Source organism: Cynocephalus volans, chromosome 1, assembly GCF_027409185.1.
Source record: "Cynocephalus volans isolate mCynVol1 chromosome 1, mCynVol1.pri, whole genome shotgun sequence".
NCBI classification, from domain to species: Eukaryota; Metazoa; Chordata; class Mammalia; order Dermoptera; family Cynocephalidae; genus Cynocephalus; species Cynocephalus volans.
In genome coordinates, this window is record NC_084460.1 from 182,438,499 (window position 1) to 182,454,624 (window position 16,126).

At 39.5% G+C, this 16,126-nt stretch overlaps 1 long non-coding RNA gene across 1 annotated transcript; it reads left to right on the top strand.

Moving 5' to 3' along the window:
• Nucleotides 1-1,714: 1,714 nt before the first annotated feature.
• Nucleotides 1,715-13,188, top strand: LOC134363657 (uncharacterized). The gene is made up of 3 exons (XR_010021766.1): nucleotides 1,715-1,820; nucleotides 10,904-11,016; nucleotides 12,659-13,188. It is a non-coding gene; the product is annotated as an uncharacterized LOC134363657 (long non-coding RNA).
• Nucleotides 13,189-16,126: the final 2,938 nt, after the last annotated feature.

Consider the following 16,126-nt stretch of genomic DNA (forward strand, 5'->3'; position numbering starts at 1 on the left):
TAAGTAAAAATTTAGTGTTCTACTGTTCAAAGTGATGGATGTTCCATTTAAAGGAAAGATGATATAGTCAACCCAGCCACAAGCATAGAGCATCTGATTTCCAGCCTCCCCACTTCCAGATCTCCTCTGTCAGATTGGGAGTAGCTGCCAAGATCTCATTGCTATGATGGACAAAGAGAAATAAACTTTCTATAATGGTGAACACAAAACTCAAAGCAAACTGAACACAGACATGTGGCAATGGTGCTTAGACTTGAGTGGGCATCAGAATTCCCTAGAGGGCTTGTAAAAGCCCAGATTGCAGGCTCAGCTCCAGAATCTCTGATTCAGTGAGCCTGAAGTGGGGGCCTGAGATTTTCACATTTCTAACATGTTCCTAGGTGTTACTGATGCTGCTGGTGCAAAGACCACACTAGAAAAGCACCTGCTATGACATCGGTACACAATGTTCCAAACTCAAACCTGTGGCAAATAGGACACATCTACCCACGCCTCCATCTGGCATACCTGCACCACACACGTGCACCCCACATAGGTACCACATACATGCACACATGTGTACGCATACCCTACACATCTGTACCCCAGAAACACACTAAACACTTGCACCATTCATAGGTAACACACCCTGGCATCATGGACACAAATACTTCACACCTGCACCACACATCTATAACCCACGTAACACACATCCACCCCATATGCAGACAGGCACTCACATATACACAGCATGAGCACAGCACACCTACACCACACACTGCTCACACCTGCTCCATACATGTGCATGCAAACACACACCCCACCCACACATCACAGATGCTGTCCTTTTGCACCATGACATGCCCCAGCCCCACACCACACCCACCTGTTTGCAGACTCCGAGCTACTGCCCTGTTCCTAAGACACTTCCCCCATCCTTCTCCTCTTTCCCTGCCCTTTGTCCTTGTCTGTTTCCCTCCTGGCTGGCCCAAATACCTTTCCCAAAATGTCCATACAAGAGGCCCCCCATGTCCTAGCCATCTCTGTATTTTCTTCCCACTCCCATCTGACTTAGCTGCTCTTTGTGAACCAAGTTCCTTATGAATTCTATTTTCTATTTCAGTGCAGACTTCTTCCATTCAGCTTAAATAAATGCTGCAAACAGTTACAGATCCCTTTCTGTGCAAAGCCTTATACTAGCATGTTGGGGAAGGAGAGAACCTTGACCTTCCTTCCTTCCTTCATCTGTTCACCCATTGACTAAGCTAAGTACTGGGCAAGCGATGGCCAGCGTGGACAGCAGGTACTTGAGCAACTTCTTCTCAGCAGGCTCCTCCTCCCTGCTCTGGGGCCCCTGTGGCAACTCCACATTATTCTCCGCCTGTGGGGAACCATCTAAACCAGCAGGTGAAAATTAAAATTCGTATAATATTAGCAGTAATGACAGCAAGAAAAAACAATAGCCACCTTTTCGTGAGGTCATACCACACAGCACACATTTTAGCTGCTAATTCTTACCCCAGATATTATCACCCCGTTTTCCAGGTGAGAAAATAGAGCCTCTGAAACACTAGGTTGAGGTTTTGCAGATTGTAAAGGGGGGTTTCAATCCAGGTGACTAACATCAGCAGATTTCTTTCCACTTCAGCATGTGCCCCCACCCCCACCCCCTAAAATGCAGGCAGAGCTCCCTTGACCGTGAGATCCGAAAATAGCAACGATGCAGTTCACAGAAATGGCAGATGTCTCTGTCCCTACCTGCTCCCTGTCCATTTCCAGCCACACGGAGAGAACAGTGTCATGAGGACAAAGGCATTAAAGCAGACATTTGAGATGAGTAGGTAAGTAACAGTGTTTATTTATTTGTTTTCATCATTTAAAACAAAACCATAACTTATAGTAAATAGGCTTTGTAAGAGAGATAACTTCAGCCGTACAAGCCATGAGTGACGTTCTTGTTTTATGAGACTCCTTGTTTTAACAGAGCCGCACGCATTTGTGTGGCTGGCAACACAGTGGGTAGTGAGGCAGGAAGTCTCGATTTAATTTCTCCATGATTCAGACTTGTCCAGACATTTGTCCTCAAGCTGTATTAGAGGGCAAAGAGGGTAAACAGTCCCTTAGCCAGAAGATGCGCCCGCGGTCACCTCCCACTTGCCCTGTCTGCTGACCTCCAAGGAAATTCAGCCCTGCAGTTAACATCTGTGGTCCCATCAGCCGGGCTGGAGTAAAAGGTACTTAACGCACACAGCTCGTTTTGCAAGGTTAGAAAGAATCAATAGGAGATGTGTTTAACGTGGTATCGCTATCAGGTCTCATCACACTTTTAAACTGAAATATCCACCATGGTGGATAATCTTAGTCTCACTGTAAAGAAAATGGGTTTAGTGTGGTCTAATATATCACACCTATTACAGATGCAAAAAAAAAAAAAAAAAACTGCAAGTGTCCTCTAGAATTTTACTCTTGCTATCTTCTTTTCTCTTTTTCCCATTCTGCTTTTCTTCCTTTCAAATGTTCTCTTTTCTCCTCTCTCTCTCTCTATTCCTCTCTCTTCTCTTTCTCTCTTCTTCCTTCCCTCCTTCTTCTTTTGTTCCTTCTTTCATCCTTCTCTTTAATTTCAGGCGCTTAATTCACTCCCTTGGATAATAGCCAGGACTTCAGCAAATCACCAGAGCAGGTGGGCAATTTCCCCTCAAGTTCCCTTGAGCTCGTGTCGACTGTAAAATTGAGGCTTGAAAACTCTTTAATTAAAGAGCAGAACTGGCCGAAACCCATCGGTTTACAACAAAGCAGACTTTTCCATAAGCTTCTGTGAAAATATTATGAAAGAGAAATCTGTCTGGATAGAGCGTAAATAAGGATAGCATATTGTCCTTTTGTTAAGTAGACCATAAGGTAAAATTATCTGTTGATTTTTGTATTAGTCCATTTTGTGTTGCTATAACAGAAATACCTGAGACTGGGTAATTTATAAGGAAAAGAGATTTATTTGGCTCACAATTCTGGGACAGCTGCATCTGTCACGGGCCTCAGGCTGCTTCTACTCATGGCAGAAAGCGGCAGGCAGCCGGCGGGTACAAGCAGATCACATGGCAACAAGAAGCAAGACAGAGAGAGAGAAGGTGCCAGGGTCCTATAAACAACAAGCTCTCACAGGAACTAATAGAGCGAGAACTCACTCATTAATCCCCCTTCCCCAGGGAGAGCATTAATCCATTCATGAGGGATCCGCCCCCATGACTAAATCAGTTTCCAACACTGCCACATTGGAGATCAAATTTTCACTTGAGTTTTGGAGGGGACAACACATCCAAACTCCATCAATTTTAATACATAATACTATTGGAAAATTAGAGAGCAAGGTCAAGTTTATATCATGTGTTTGTGGGGTGATGGGGTTGCTGTTCAATTTCACAATGAAGTATGTAGGGGAAACCATGGTCCATAATGGAGTGAAGGCTCAGAAGAGATGAAGTGAGAAAACGAGCCCTGGTTAACCCATCCCTATCAGCATTAGCACAGTGCAAACATTTGGATATTCACCTCTATTAGACCTTGCCTATGGAGTCCTTAGTATTTGGGGATTTAATAACTCAGCAGTGCAGTCGAGTTCCCCCAGGGAGACTGTTTTAGACAACTGACTCAATTGCTTGACTAGGCACCTTACTGATAACTACCACTGGTACACTTTGCAACCCCAGTGGCTGACCTGGGATTTAAACAGCTGTATTCATTTAAACCGCACACTGGGTGCCTGAAACAACAGACATTTACTGTCTCACAGTTCTAGAGTTTAGAAGTTTGAGATGAAGGTTGCGGCAGGGTTGGTTTCCTCTGAGGGCTGTGACAGAGAACCAATTCTGTCCTCCCTCCTAGCTCCTGGTAGCCTCAGGCTTATAGATGACACTGTCCCTGTGTCTCCACATCATCTTCCACTTATGCATGTCTGTCTCTGTGTCCAAATGTGCTTTTTGTAAGCACATTGGATTAGGATCCACCCCGATGACCTCATGTTAACTCTACCATCTGCAAGGACCCTATTTCCAAATAAGTCACATTCACAGGTTTGGGGCATTAGGACTTCAACAATTTGGGGGGGACACATTCCATCCATAACAACAACAACCATTTGCTTTCATACCTACATGTTCATCACTTAACTATTATCCTACATTGAGCTGTAAATACACATTGTATGTCAGCTGAGAAATTTACACTAAATTCCCTTTAATAATGCCTTGTGTACCTCTTAGTTGAAGGTTCTACATGCCAAAAAGGAAGTAAAATTTATCTTATTTCCCTTATTTGACTGCCTGGAGAATGAGCTTTTCCCAGGGCTCAGGACAAAGAAGGAATTGATGCCATACTAGGAAGGATTGAGGTCCCAGCTCCTTCAAAACAAGTTTCTCTGAGGAAGTGAGGGTACTGGTTGAGGAATAGTCACTGTCCTTTCTTTGGAAATTCACCAAAACTGGGGATGAAGCCTGACTAGCCTGGACTCTGTTACAGGAAAGTAGTACTTTATCTTTTACGTAAGTGATAAAATAGCTCGTTATCACATGACATGGGTAAACTACACATAAAACTGAGTCATGCAAATTACGGTAACATTCTGTGAAATCTGACACGACTCATCAAGTGCTTGATCCTATCTCACGAATATAAAAATTAACAAAGGTTTCTTTCTCTAATTTTCTCCACATGTTTATAACATTAAATAGCAAGATTTTACTATTGCCCTTAAACTAAAGTCTTTATGATTTAAAAATTGTTCCACTATCAGTGTCAAAAATTTGGCGAACAAATAAATATCAGATAAGTCTACAAATCCTATGACCGTGAACCCAATAAGTACTGAGAGATTTTCCTTCAGGGAGTCAGCATTCTGCCACTACAGGTACCACTTGGAGAGTTGGGTTTCTAAAATCCAGCAGCTAAAGGTTAGAGCTTCCTTGACTTGATTAACCTAATCAATAGAGGACTCTATTCAAAGCCAGAGCTGATTGTACTCAATCTTATTACTTTATTTAAAAATGAAGAGTGTATGTAAAAGGTTCCCAATTTAATAATTTCATGTGCCTACTAAACAGTGTCTCAGATCTCAGGAAAAAGAACTTTTCTAAGAGGAAATTCAAAACAGCCACTATTGAAGTATGAAGGAAGAAGGTCAAAGGAGGGAACTGTATACCTGTAAAAGTTAGATTATTTTCCTTTTCTTAGCTTTATAGTGAATTCCACCTTTCCTGAATAAAGGACATAGGCTTTAACATTTCATTTAAGTTCATTTGCAAAGGAAGAACTTAAGACCCTTTAAAACTATGAAGGTAATTCTGATCCCCACAATATTCAAGCCTTGCTACCTTTGGTAGGCACTGTGATGAAGTGAATGCATGTGATTATTCTCAATCTCCTATTATAGATGCATGAAAAAGTATTAGATCGCTATGATTTTCTTTCATACTACTCTCTACATGTAATATATGGTGACTGTGAAAACTTTGGGAAAATTCTGAATTTTTTTATACTCAAATAATCCAGGTATGCACATGCCTAGGACTTCCTCACTGCCTGGTGTCACTCTAAGTGATGAACTGCAGCAGGACCATCTGTCCACCTTGTTCCAGCCTTACCCTACCCCCACCCAGGCTATGTTGTCCCTTAACTCAGAGCCACTAACCCCTGTAATTCAATGCCTTCCTCCTCCAGGAGGTCATTCTGGCTTTCTCAGTTTACTCTTGAACATTCTCTTGTTTATTTATTAATCTCTATCCTAGGAACCTGGTTACCCATGCACTCTACCCCAAATTATTCATGTTCCTAATAAGTGCACTAAAGCTGAGACACCAAAGCAGAGCGATCAAGCTTATTGACTTAGGGACCCTAAAGACCACGGCTTGAAACCAGAGGCTATTAATGTGACTGCAGGACCTAAGCTCTGCAGCCTTGGTTTCCTCATCTCTATAACGGTGAAACTATCCCATAATCAAATGTGGTTGTGAGAATTCAAGGATCTAGTGAACCTGGCACAGAGTGAGTGCTTGGAAATATTAGCTGCTATTATTATTATTATTATTATTATTATTATTATTATTAATTGCTGTCAACATTTTACCATGTAGATATATATTATCTGCTGCTTATTTTCAGTCATGTCACAAATGTCTTTACATTTTTACAAGTGAGGCGTCAGGGCTTATTTACCATTCTCATTTACCAGATCAGAGGGAAAGGGGGTTCAGACAGCTCGGCTACTAGCAGAGCCAGGCCTGGGACTTGGATCTCCCAATTCTCTAACCCTTAACTTATCCCCAGTACCAGGAATCCTCTCTCTTGAGTCTCAAGAATCAGAGAATCGATATTTACCTTAGCAAATGAGATCTATTAAGATTATACCTCCACAAGAGTGGGGTCTGTTTCATAGTCAGAGCCCCTGGTCTCTTCTTCATTCCTGTTGGCATTTGTTTCTAAAGCTTCTAGATACTCTCCTGGAAATGCAGAAGCCACACACAGGGCTCTTGGATGTCCACAGTGCACCAGTGAAAGTCATGCTAAAAACAACATCACTGAACATTTTTCATGATCCACTTCTTCTCTAATAGTCACTGTAAATGTCTTTTAAGTGTAAAATAGCATTATTTTTTCTTCTGGTTGAGTAGACATTCTCATTCTGTTATTACACTATTCTGAGAAAAACACATTTTGTTTCTCTACCCTCTTACACAGCACTTCTGACACCATATGTGTGGGAGTTTCCCCAAGCGAGCAATTCTTCAGGAGACACCAACTGGGTGTCTAATAATTTAATTCTGAAACTATGTACCTGGAGAGAGTGTCAGATCTCACAGGCTGAGGACTCAGTTCCACAAGATTGCCCACACTTCAGATGCCAGTCAAAAGTCCCAGGTTGTGACCTGTGCCTCTGACCGACCAGCTGTAAATCAGCTGTTCCCATGACCCATCCTCAGGTTCTATAGTTTGTTAGGACGGCTCACAGAACTTAGGGTACCATGCTATTTACATTTACCAGGTTATTATAAAGAATATTATAAAGGATATAGGTGAACAGCCAGATGAAAGGTACATGGGGCAAGGTATGGGGGAGGGGCGACAGAGTTTCTGCGACATGAAGATTTTTCCATGAAGAAAGTAATAATATATGTGCATCCATTTCCTGTTATTACTGCAACAAATTACCACAAACCTAGTCACGCCAAGCACCACAAATTTATTATCTTATAATTTTTAAAGTCAGCAGTGTGAAATGGGTCTCTCTAGGCTAAAATCAAGGTATCAGCAGGGTATGTTCCTTCTGGAGACTCCAGAGGAAAACCTGTATCCTTGCCCTTTTTCATCTTCCAGAGGCTGCTCACACTCCTCGGTTTGGGGCCCCTTCTACCATGTTCACAGCCAGCAATGATGGCCAAGTTTTTCTCACCTCACATCATTCTGATCTCCCCTGCCTGTCTCTTCCACTTTTAAGGACCCTTGTGATTACGCTACACTGAGCAGGATAATCTCCCTGATATGGGTTGAATGTCCCTTCCAAAGCTCATGTGGAAGATTTCCCCCAGTGTGGCAGTGTTGAAAGGTGAGGCCTTTAGAGGATGACCGAATCACAAGGACTATGCTGTCATGAATGGATGACTCCATTCATGGAATAATGGGTTAATGGTTTGATGGGTTATTGTGGGTGTAGACTGGTGGCTTCATAAGGAGAACTCGTGAAAATGCTCTCACCATTCTTGCCAAGTGATACTCTGCATCCCCATGGGACCCTATGAGGAGTCTCCATCAAGAAGGCCCTAAGCGGATGTGCCCTGGACCTTTCACTTCCCAGCCTTCAAAACTGTAAAAAATAATAAACTTCATTTCTTTATAAATTACCTAGTTTCAGGCATTCTACTATGCACTATGGAAAATAGGCTGATACACACTATCTCTTAAAGTCAGCTGATTAGCAGCCTTAATTCCATCTGCAACCTTTATTCTCCTTTGCCATGTAAGGTAATATATCCACAGGTTCTGGGATTAGAATGTGGACATTTTTTGGCTGTCGGGGAAGGGAAGATTATTCTGCCTTTCAAAATATAAAAAGTACCTATTTAATTTTAGTACTTTTTTGTCATAAAGTTTTTTTTTTTAAACTCAAAACAGAGACAGCTCGATTAAAATTAATTTTAATGCTAATACAGCAAATTGGTTTACCTTTTGGGTTGAGTGGCTTTGTCAGTTCTGGGACTCCAGAGAATCACTACTTCAGCATCCCTTCAGCTCATTCACAGACGAGCACTTGGGGCTCAGTGACTCACACAGCATTTGCTGACAAAGTTAAAATTGAAATCTGGTGTCCTCGCTCCCAGAGAAGTGGTCTGTCCCATCACATTCTGCCACCAAGAAGTCCCCTGTCACCACTGCTTCAGATAGTGGTGACTGCCCCCTAATTCCACAGAGTGGACACACCTGCAGGTCGACCTGAACTGGTGACTGGTGGATCAAAACACCCATGTATATTCCAGGAAAAACAATGGAAATGACAATAATTATGTTTTTTTAATTTTTAGTTTAGAAAAAGAATTTGATCAGCATTCAGAATGTTTTTTTTTTATTCTGACATGTATACAAAAGTGTTTCAGATTTCTCAAAGGTCATCCTACAATGAAACCACATCCACCCAGTTTTGGAAGGAAAAGATGCTATCCAAGAATCCTCTGTCCCCCAAATTTGTCATTTACGTGTGAAGGTACATGAAAGATGCTTTTAGAAGGCACACAATCATCCCTCAGTATATTTGTTTAGGATATTGTTCAACTTACAGAGAGAAAAGCACTATAAAATAACATGAGAAGACTTATTAAAAATAATAACCCCACTCTAAAAATCACAGATGACACCAACAAAATCTGAAAAGCAGATCTGGGTATTATATGGAAACAAAAGATTACTACTGTCCTCATTTTACATAGAAGCTAATCAGTATTTAGTGCTTTATTTTTTATGTTGATAGTTTCTAAGCATAGATATGAACACTTTAATAACTTAAGGTAAATTTAAAACAGAATCACTAGAGAAAAAAGCCAGTTACCTCATCTGGGAGAGCGTGGTGCTGACAACACCAAGTCAAGGCTTAAGATCCCCTTACCGGTCATCTTTTTTAAAAAAAGAAACAAAAACTAAAGGCAAATGACAATCTATAAATATTGTAAAGAAAGATGCAAGTTATTAGAAGTCACAAAGAAAATTACAAAATTTAACTAGGGGATAAAAAAGAAGACTTGGATAAAAGAAGAAACAAACCATATTCTCAGAAAAAAACACAACGATGAAAAATTTTCCCCCAGATAATTAATAGGCATAATTAATTTTGCTTAAATCCCAGTAATATTTTTGGAAACATGGCGATGAAAAGCTGAAGTACATCTGGGAGAATAAAAACTTAATAGTTGACATTGTTCGAATAATAATAGTTAAAACCAACCTACATGTTGGTTTTATAAAATATATAAAATTCATGAATATGTAGTATAATTACATGTAAAATCATATATATTATAATATTGGTAAAAATAACAAAAATGGAAACAATCTGAGGGTATAATAGATTATTAGGTGTAGAAATTATGAAGGAGCCATATAGAGAGTTCATGGCAGGTGTTAAACATCATGTAAAGAAATATTACACGATTAAGTAAGTGTTTACATATTAAGAATGATCCCCATCCTATGAATATATAGGCAAATAAACTATATACATAACATATAAAACATATTTGTGCTGTCCCTGAAACATTTTTTTATTTATTAACAAAAGTTGCAATGTGATATCAGCCAAAATTGTAACAGTCATATGGGTTCTCTCTAAATGGCATGTTTTTAGATGCCTACTATTTTTGTCTTTAGGCTTTTTGGTGTTGCTTACATTTTCTGAAAGGGATATACTATAATATCAGAAAAGGCATTATGTATAAATAACACCAGTGCCTTGCATGTTCTGCATAATTTTTGTTCTTTTTTTAAATCACAGAAAGCTTTGAAATCCTTATAAAATTTTCAGCACTCTCCCCAGAAAAATGCATGACTTGCAAGTAAGCACCAAATTTTGTATAAAGGTACAGATTTTATAGACCTACTGAAGCCCATTTGATTTTCCATGTGAGGAACAGACTGTAAAAATTTCAAAGCTACTCCTCACGCATTATCTCAATAAATCCTCACCAAAACTTTGTAGATAGAAATAGCTACTATTATTTGCCACTTTAAAGATGAGTAAACTGTGTCTCAGAGAGGTTAAAAACATACAAGTGGCCATGTCCTTAGGTGAGTTTCATCTTGTAGCACAGAGTGGTGTATTATACACAGAACAGGATGTCATCAAATAAAATAAGCTTGAGTCTTGATTCACCCAGGAAACTTTGGAAAATCTCTCTTGACTTTACCTTGCCTTGGTTTCATCACCAGTGAAATAAGAGATAATAACACTTGTCCTGCCTATCCCCCAGAGTTGTCATGGAGATGAAATGCAGGGAAAGCACTTTCAAACATAATTTATCTTTGTTGTTAGTAGTACATAAATGTGTCTATTACGAATCTATTACAACTCAGGCTAGCACTGGAGTAAGTGCTGGTGGGACTTAGGTGGGAGGAGAAAAAGACAAAGCATCTTACTAAGAGGCAATTAAAATGCACCACTCTTGCTCAAAAAATCTGTTTCCATGAGTAATTAGCAACATATTGCTCATCCAACAATGGTTTGTTGGCTATTACAACAATTCCGTGTGGCCATCCTATAAAGCGAACCAACACAATGGGAGTTCCCTGCTTTAATAAATGTTTGTTTTCACAGGTATCTTGTCTAATTTATGGCTGTGATTTATTTTGAATGATTAAAATTTTAAGTTAATTGCAAAATCTGCTCTTTTTTCAGTGCATTCATTACAGACTTGCTGAAGGCTGCAGAACAATTAAGGCACGTAAAGGAGTAATGAAGCTCCCTCACCCTGTGTGACCCTATCAGACTGCAACTCCTGACTGTCAGAGGTAAAGCACTGCCTTATTACCCCTCACACTTTGCTTCCGTGGGGAAAGTCCTCCATAAACATGAATAGAGCTGAAGTGTCTCAATGAGCCATTGAGCTAGTCACATGAGAGGCTCCAACAATCATTAGCTGGGTGTCATTTCACCTTGATGCAACTCAGTTTGCTCATCAGTAATCTGGGTACCATGAAGCCTGTTTTAATGTGGAAAGTCTCTGTAAACTGCAGTGGACCATGAAAATGGAAGGAATCATTCTTTATTACATTTAGAACCCTTCTGAGCCAGTTTTTTCCAATATCTTCTTTATCAAGAATATTCTGTGACATCACCTAATGTACTTAACAGTCTGCCTCTAAAACTGAACTGAAACTCTTTACTGATGCTCTTATTTGGTTTCTGTTGCTAATTGCACTCACCTATTTAGATACCCCTTGCTCCCTATTCACCAGGGGGTGGGCCATCTGGATCAATTATCTATTTTATTCCTTATGTAGCCAACAGAAGGGTAGTTAAAGTGCAAAACTTTATGTGCTGATCCTTTCATCCTTAGTGGTAACCCTTCTACGATTGCTCCGGAGTGACGGTTTTAGAGCCCGCAAGTGTGAGATCACTCCGGGCTGCTCTTCTAACCTCTAAATGGAGTCAGTCCTCAGGGATGGATGGAATTTCACTGCGTTTTCCCATTTCATTTGTATAATGAAATCATTGTTTGGCCTTCGTTCTGTACTTTTGCCCTTTTTGGTCTTAAGGTGGACCATTCAGTAGCCCCCTCCAATTCCTCTATGAAAAAATTCCTCTAGGAATTTTAAGTGCACTCTCATCAAATCTCAACTAGATTTTTTTAAAAAAATATTAGACCAAATGAATCCCCCCCTTGCCAGCTTGTTCCATGCTTGCCTGTGTTTATATAGAACGGAACTTTAGCCTCACTGGAATCACCTGAGGTACTTGTTAAGATAAAGATTACCAAACCTCAGCCCAGAACTACCAAATCAGATTCTGGGGATGAAAATTGGAATTATGCATTCTTAGAAAGGCCACCACTATGGTTTGGATGGGGCTTGTTCCTGCCACAACTCACGTTGAAGTTTAATCCTAGCGTTGCCGGGTTGGTAGGTGAGTGAATGGGTGGGAGGTGTTTGGTCCTGGGGGCAGAACCCTCAGGAATAGATTAGTGGCCTCCGCAGGGGTGAGTGACTCTGCAATCTCACAGGAATGGATTAGTTCCCGTGATAGCAGATTGCTAAAAAGACTCCGGCTTCCTCGATTCTGTCTCTCATCCTCTCTTTCCATGTGATCTCTTTGCACATCCTCCCCTCCTCCCCTTTCTGCCAGGATTTGAAGCAGCTTGAAGACTTCACCAGATGCAGCTGCCCAATTTTGGACTTTCCAGCCACCAGAATCATGAGCCAATTAAAACTCTTTTTCTTTATAAATTACCCAGCTTCAGGTATTCTGTTACAGCAACACAAAACAGACTAAGACAGCCACTATACTTTGATAAAACACTGCCAGGGATAACTGGTTCAGCCTAGGTCCTGAGTTACACCTGTATTTTCAACCCTTTAGGGGAAAAGTAATGTTTGTTCTAGAGAGTCCCTAAGAGGACAAGCTCTCACCTTAACTTTGTTAACTTTGTTCCAGGTGGAAGCTGCCAGATACAATCCAACTTCATATCCTAGCCTCAGAAGTTGAATCATAAAGGATCTCACGTCAGACTGGGGTTTTCTCTGTGATGGTGAAAAACACGCGGTTTTACAGCAGCTCTGTTAGGATCTGCTTTATTCCCTCCTCTCCCCCCAAAAAACAATTAAGTTTCCCTTATTCAATCACCTTTATGTTGTATTTCTCCAAGATGAGTTTTGCCAATTTCATGAAATTTAAGGAGAGTCTTCAGTTTGAGATATCACTGACTATCCTAGAAATGATGGTTTCATATCATAAAAAGATTGGCTGTGATGACTTGAAAACTTCCATGTAGCGTCTACAAGTGTTTTCCAGATCTACATACCACTCGACTGCTCTCCTTCATCGATCAACCCTTTGGAAGGAAGGAGAATATAGCACATTCTTGGGAGTAAAGAAGTCGTCGATAAATGTTTAGGTGATAGACATGCTAACTCTTCTCATTAGATCATTATACAATATATGCAGGTATCAAAACAACAAACTCTACTACATAAATATGTACAATAAAAAAATAATAAATTTTAAAAAAATAAGGTGTTGAGTTTTTTTCAGTGTTTAGTGAGAATGATGATACTTGCGTGAAGCAGAAACAAAGTGGGAGACCTTTATCTAACCAGCCACTCTTTGTTTTTTATTCTTCTCTTTTTTTTATTGTATAGCGTGAAGTAATTTAGACAGCCATATGCAATTGTGCTTGCTGGAGTCTACCAGATCTACCCTATGATTCATAACAATCACCTCAGGCACCATAAGACTTTTCACTAGAATGATGACCTTTGTCTTACTGACCCATCATTTCTCTTTCTCACCAGTGACTTGCCATATGTTCTTGGGTAAGTAACTTCACCATCTGTGGCCAGTGTTTCCTGTTCATCCCAGTACAAGAAGAGTAATGCTTTTTTAGCCAGTGAGGACTTTGGGGCTCAAGTAACAAATAATCTTAATTTTGCTTCAGTAACAAATAATCCTGCATAAAAGTGTTAGCTAGCCATTGTATTTTAAAGTGTACTTGAGAGACCACCTAATACCATAGAGGAAGATTTCTTCTGAAATTTGTACAGATAGACTTAAACTATCTGGCTCCAGATGTGACCATACTCAAGCAGTGAAACAAATTGAGGCCCAGGAAAAAGAAATTTGATTCAGAGATGGAACTACTGTTCAGTGACCATGGAAAGGAACAGCTAATAACACTCTTTTCACTCAGTCAATATAAATCAATGGTATTGCTTGCACTATAAATAAAAATTATAACAGCCCTGGGAAGCACATACGTGTTGGCATTATCCTCTTCGGAAAACACACACACACACACACACACACACACACACACACACATTCACATACCCACATACTCTTACACATACCTACATACACACACTTACAAATTTGCCACCATGATATTCAATGTTTCTGAATCACTCACAAAAAATAACTGATTTTAGTGCAAGTACTTAGGAAAATGAAATCACATAATAAGCTCTTTTCAACCAGCTCTTGGAACTGAGTATAATATTTCTCCTTAAGTTTTATGTGCCATAAATTCAATTGAAAATTTAAAAGATTTAGCAGATTTTCTTTACCATTTTATGGCAAATACCTGATTTTTGAAGGATTTTTGTCAGCCTCAACTCACTTAAAGGTTTAAACGTTGTTTGGATGAGACAGTGTTGACTTGTCAAGGAGAAGGTAGGATGCTGGAGGCTGAAAACACCCATTAGCAGATATAAAATGATGGACAGGTAAGGGCAGGTTGAGATAATAGCCTCACAAATGGTGGTCTATGGAATAAAGAGAGGTAAAGTTTTGGAAAGGAATGTGTTGATTTGTAACCAAAATTCCTCCAATATTAAGTGGAGAGCAAGAGAGTTCTTGAGTAAATTATAGAATATTCACTTAATGTAAATACCACAGTAATGAGCAAGAAGCCCAACTAAGCAGAAAAATGCATGTAGTATCATAAATGAAAAAGCCAACATATCAATCAATGGATCAGAGGAGAAAGTCAGAAATAAATCAACATATTCACAAACATTTAGATTTGGACAAAGATGTTAATTCAAATTAATGGTAAAATAACATATTAGCCAAGAAATAATGTATGGACAATTAAGTAGCTACCTGAAAAAGTTATATTTCTCCCTCAAACTTATACCAATATAAATTCCAGAAGAATGAATGAAAAAGAAACCATAAAAGTACTGAAAGAAAGCATAGAAAAATATTATAATCTCAAAATGAGAAAGTCTTTCCAACTATAATATAAAACTCAGACGATAATAAAGAAATTGATCAATCCAACTGAGTCAAAGCATGTTTTTATATGCCTTTCCCCCTCCCAAATAAACACCATAAACAAACAAAAAAGACAACTTACTGGGGAAAATATTTACAACTCTTAATGTAAAGGGCCAATTAATATATAGAGTCTTTTAAAACCAACATAAAAGGGGCCAAGCCCGTGGCGCACTCGGGAGAGTGCTGCGCTGGGAGCGCGGCGCCCCGCTGCAGGTTCGGATCCTGTATAGGAATGGCCGGTGTACTCACTCGCTGAGTGCCGGTCACGAAAAAGACAAAAAATAAAAAATAAAATAAATAAAAAATAAATAAAACCAACATAAAAAATTGCAGATGGGCAGATGAGAGCAAAAACTTAAAGTAATAGCTTTTAATAATATACAAAGTTTCTCAACTTTCATTCTAAAAACAGAAAACTTAAAACTTCAAGAATGTACTTTATCAGGTTAACAAAACTTGATGACACACTATGCTGTGGGGAAATGAGCACTGTCATTTATGGCTGGTGAAAGTGTAAACTGGTAAGTCTCTATGAAAGTCAATCAAATGCACATACTGTTTGACCCAGCTATTTCATTCTCATGCAGTTAAGAAGTTAAAGTTCCTATACTGCACATTGAAGAAAGGAAAAGGATAATTGTCCTTTGGCCATAGTCTCAAGATGTACACAAGTCACCACCACACCTGTTTTAAAGCCATTGAAACTGATCAGTGAAAATCCACTTTACTGAAAGCCATCCAACCGGTAATAGCTCCACTCTTCTGAAAGTAGCCTAGAAGCAGCAAGCACAGTCCAATTGCCAAGCTTCCACAGCTAAAGGTCAACCAATCCCTAAACACTCTTGGTTCTCAGTGTTTCAGTTCCTGGACTCAATGCCACTCAAAACCTTATAGAAGATCAGCTTTTGCTTTGTTTTGACAGATATGTGTTCTCTAAACACTGTTGTCCCTTGATGAGCGAGTAATAAAATCAGGTTTTTGCTTTAGATATTGAGCAGTAGCCTTTTCCTTCAGTCCAAATACACATATGAGAAATGACATATGCACACAGATGTTCATTAAAGCATTGTTTAACATAGCAACAGATTATAAACAATGTCAATAATCTAAAAGGTCCAGTGAATT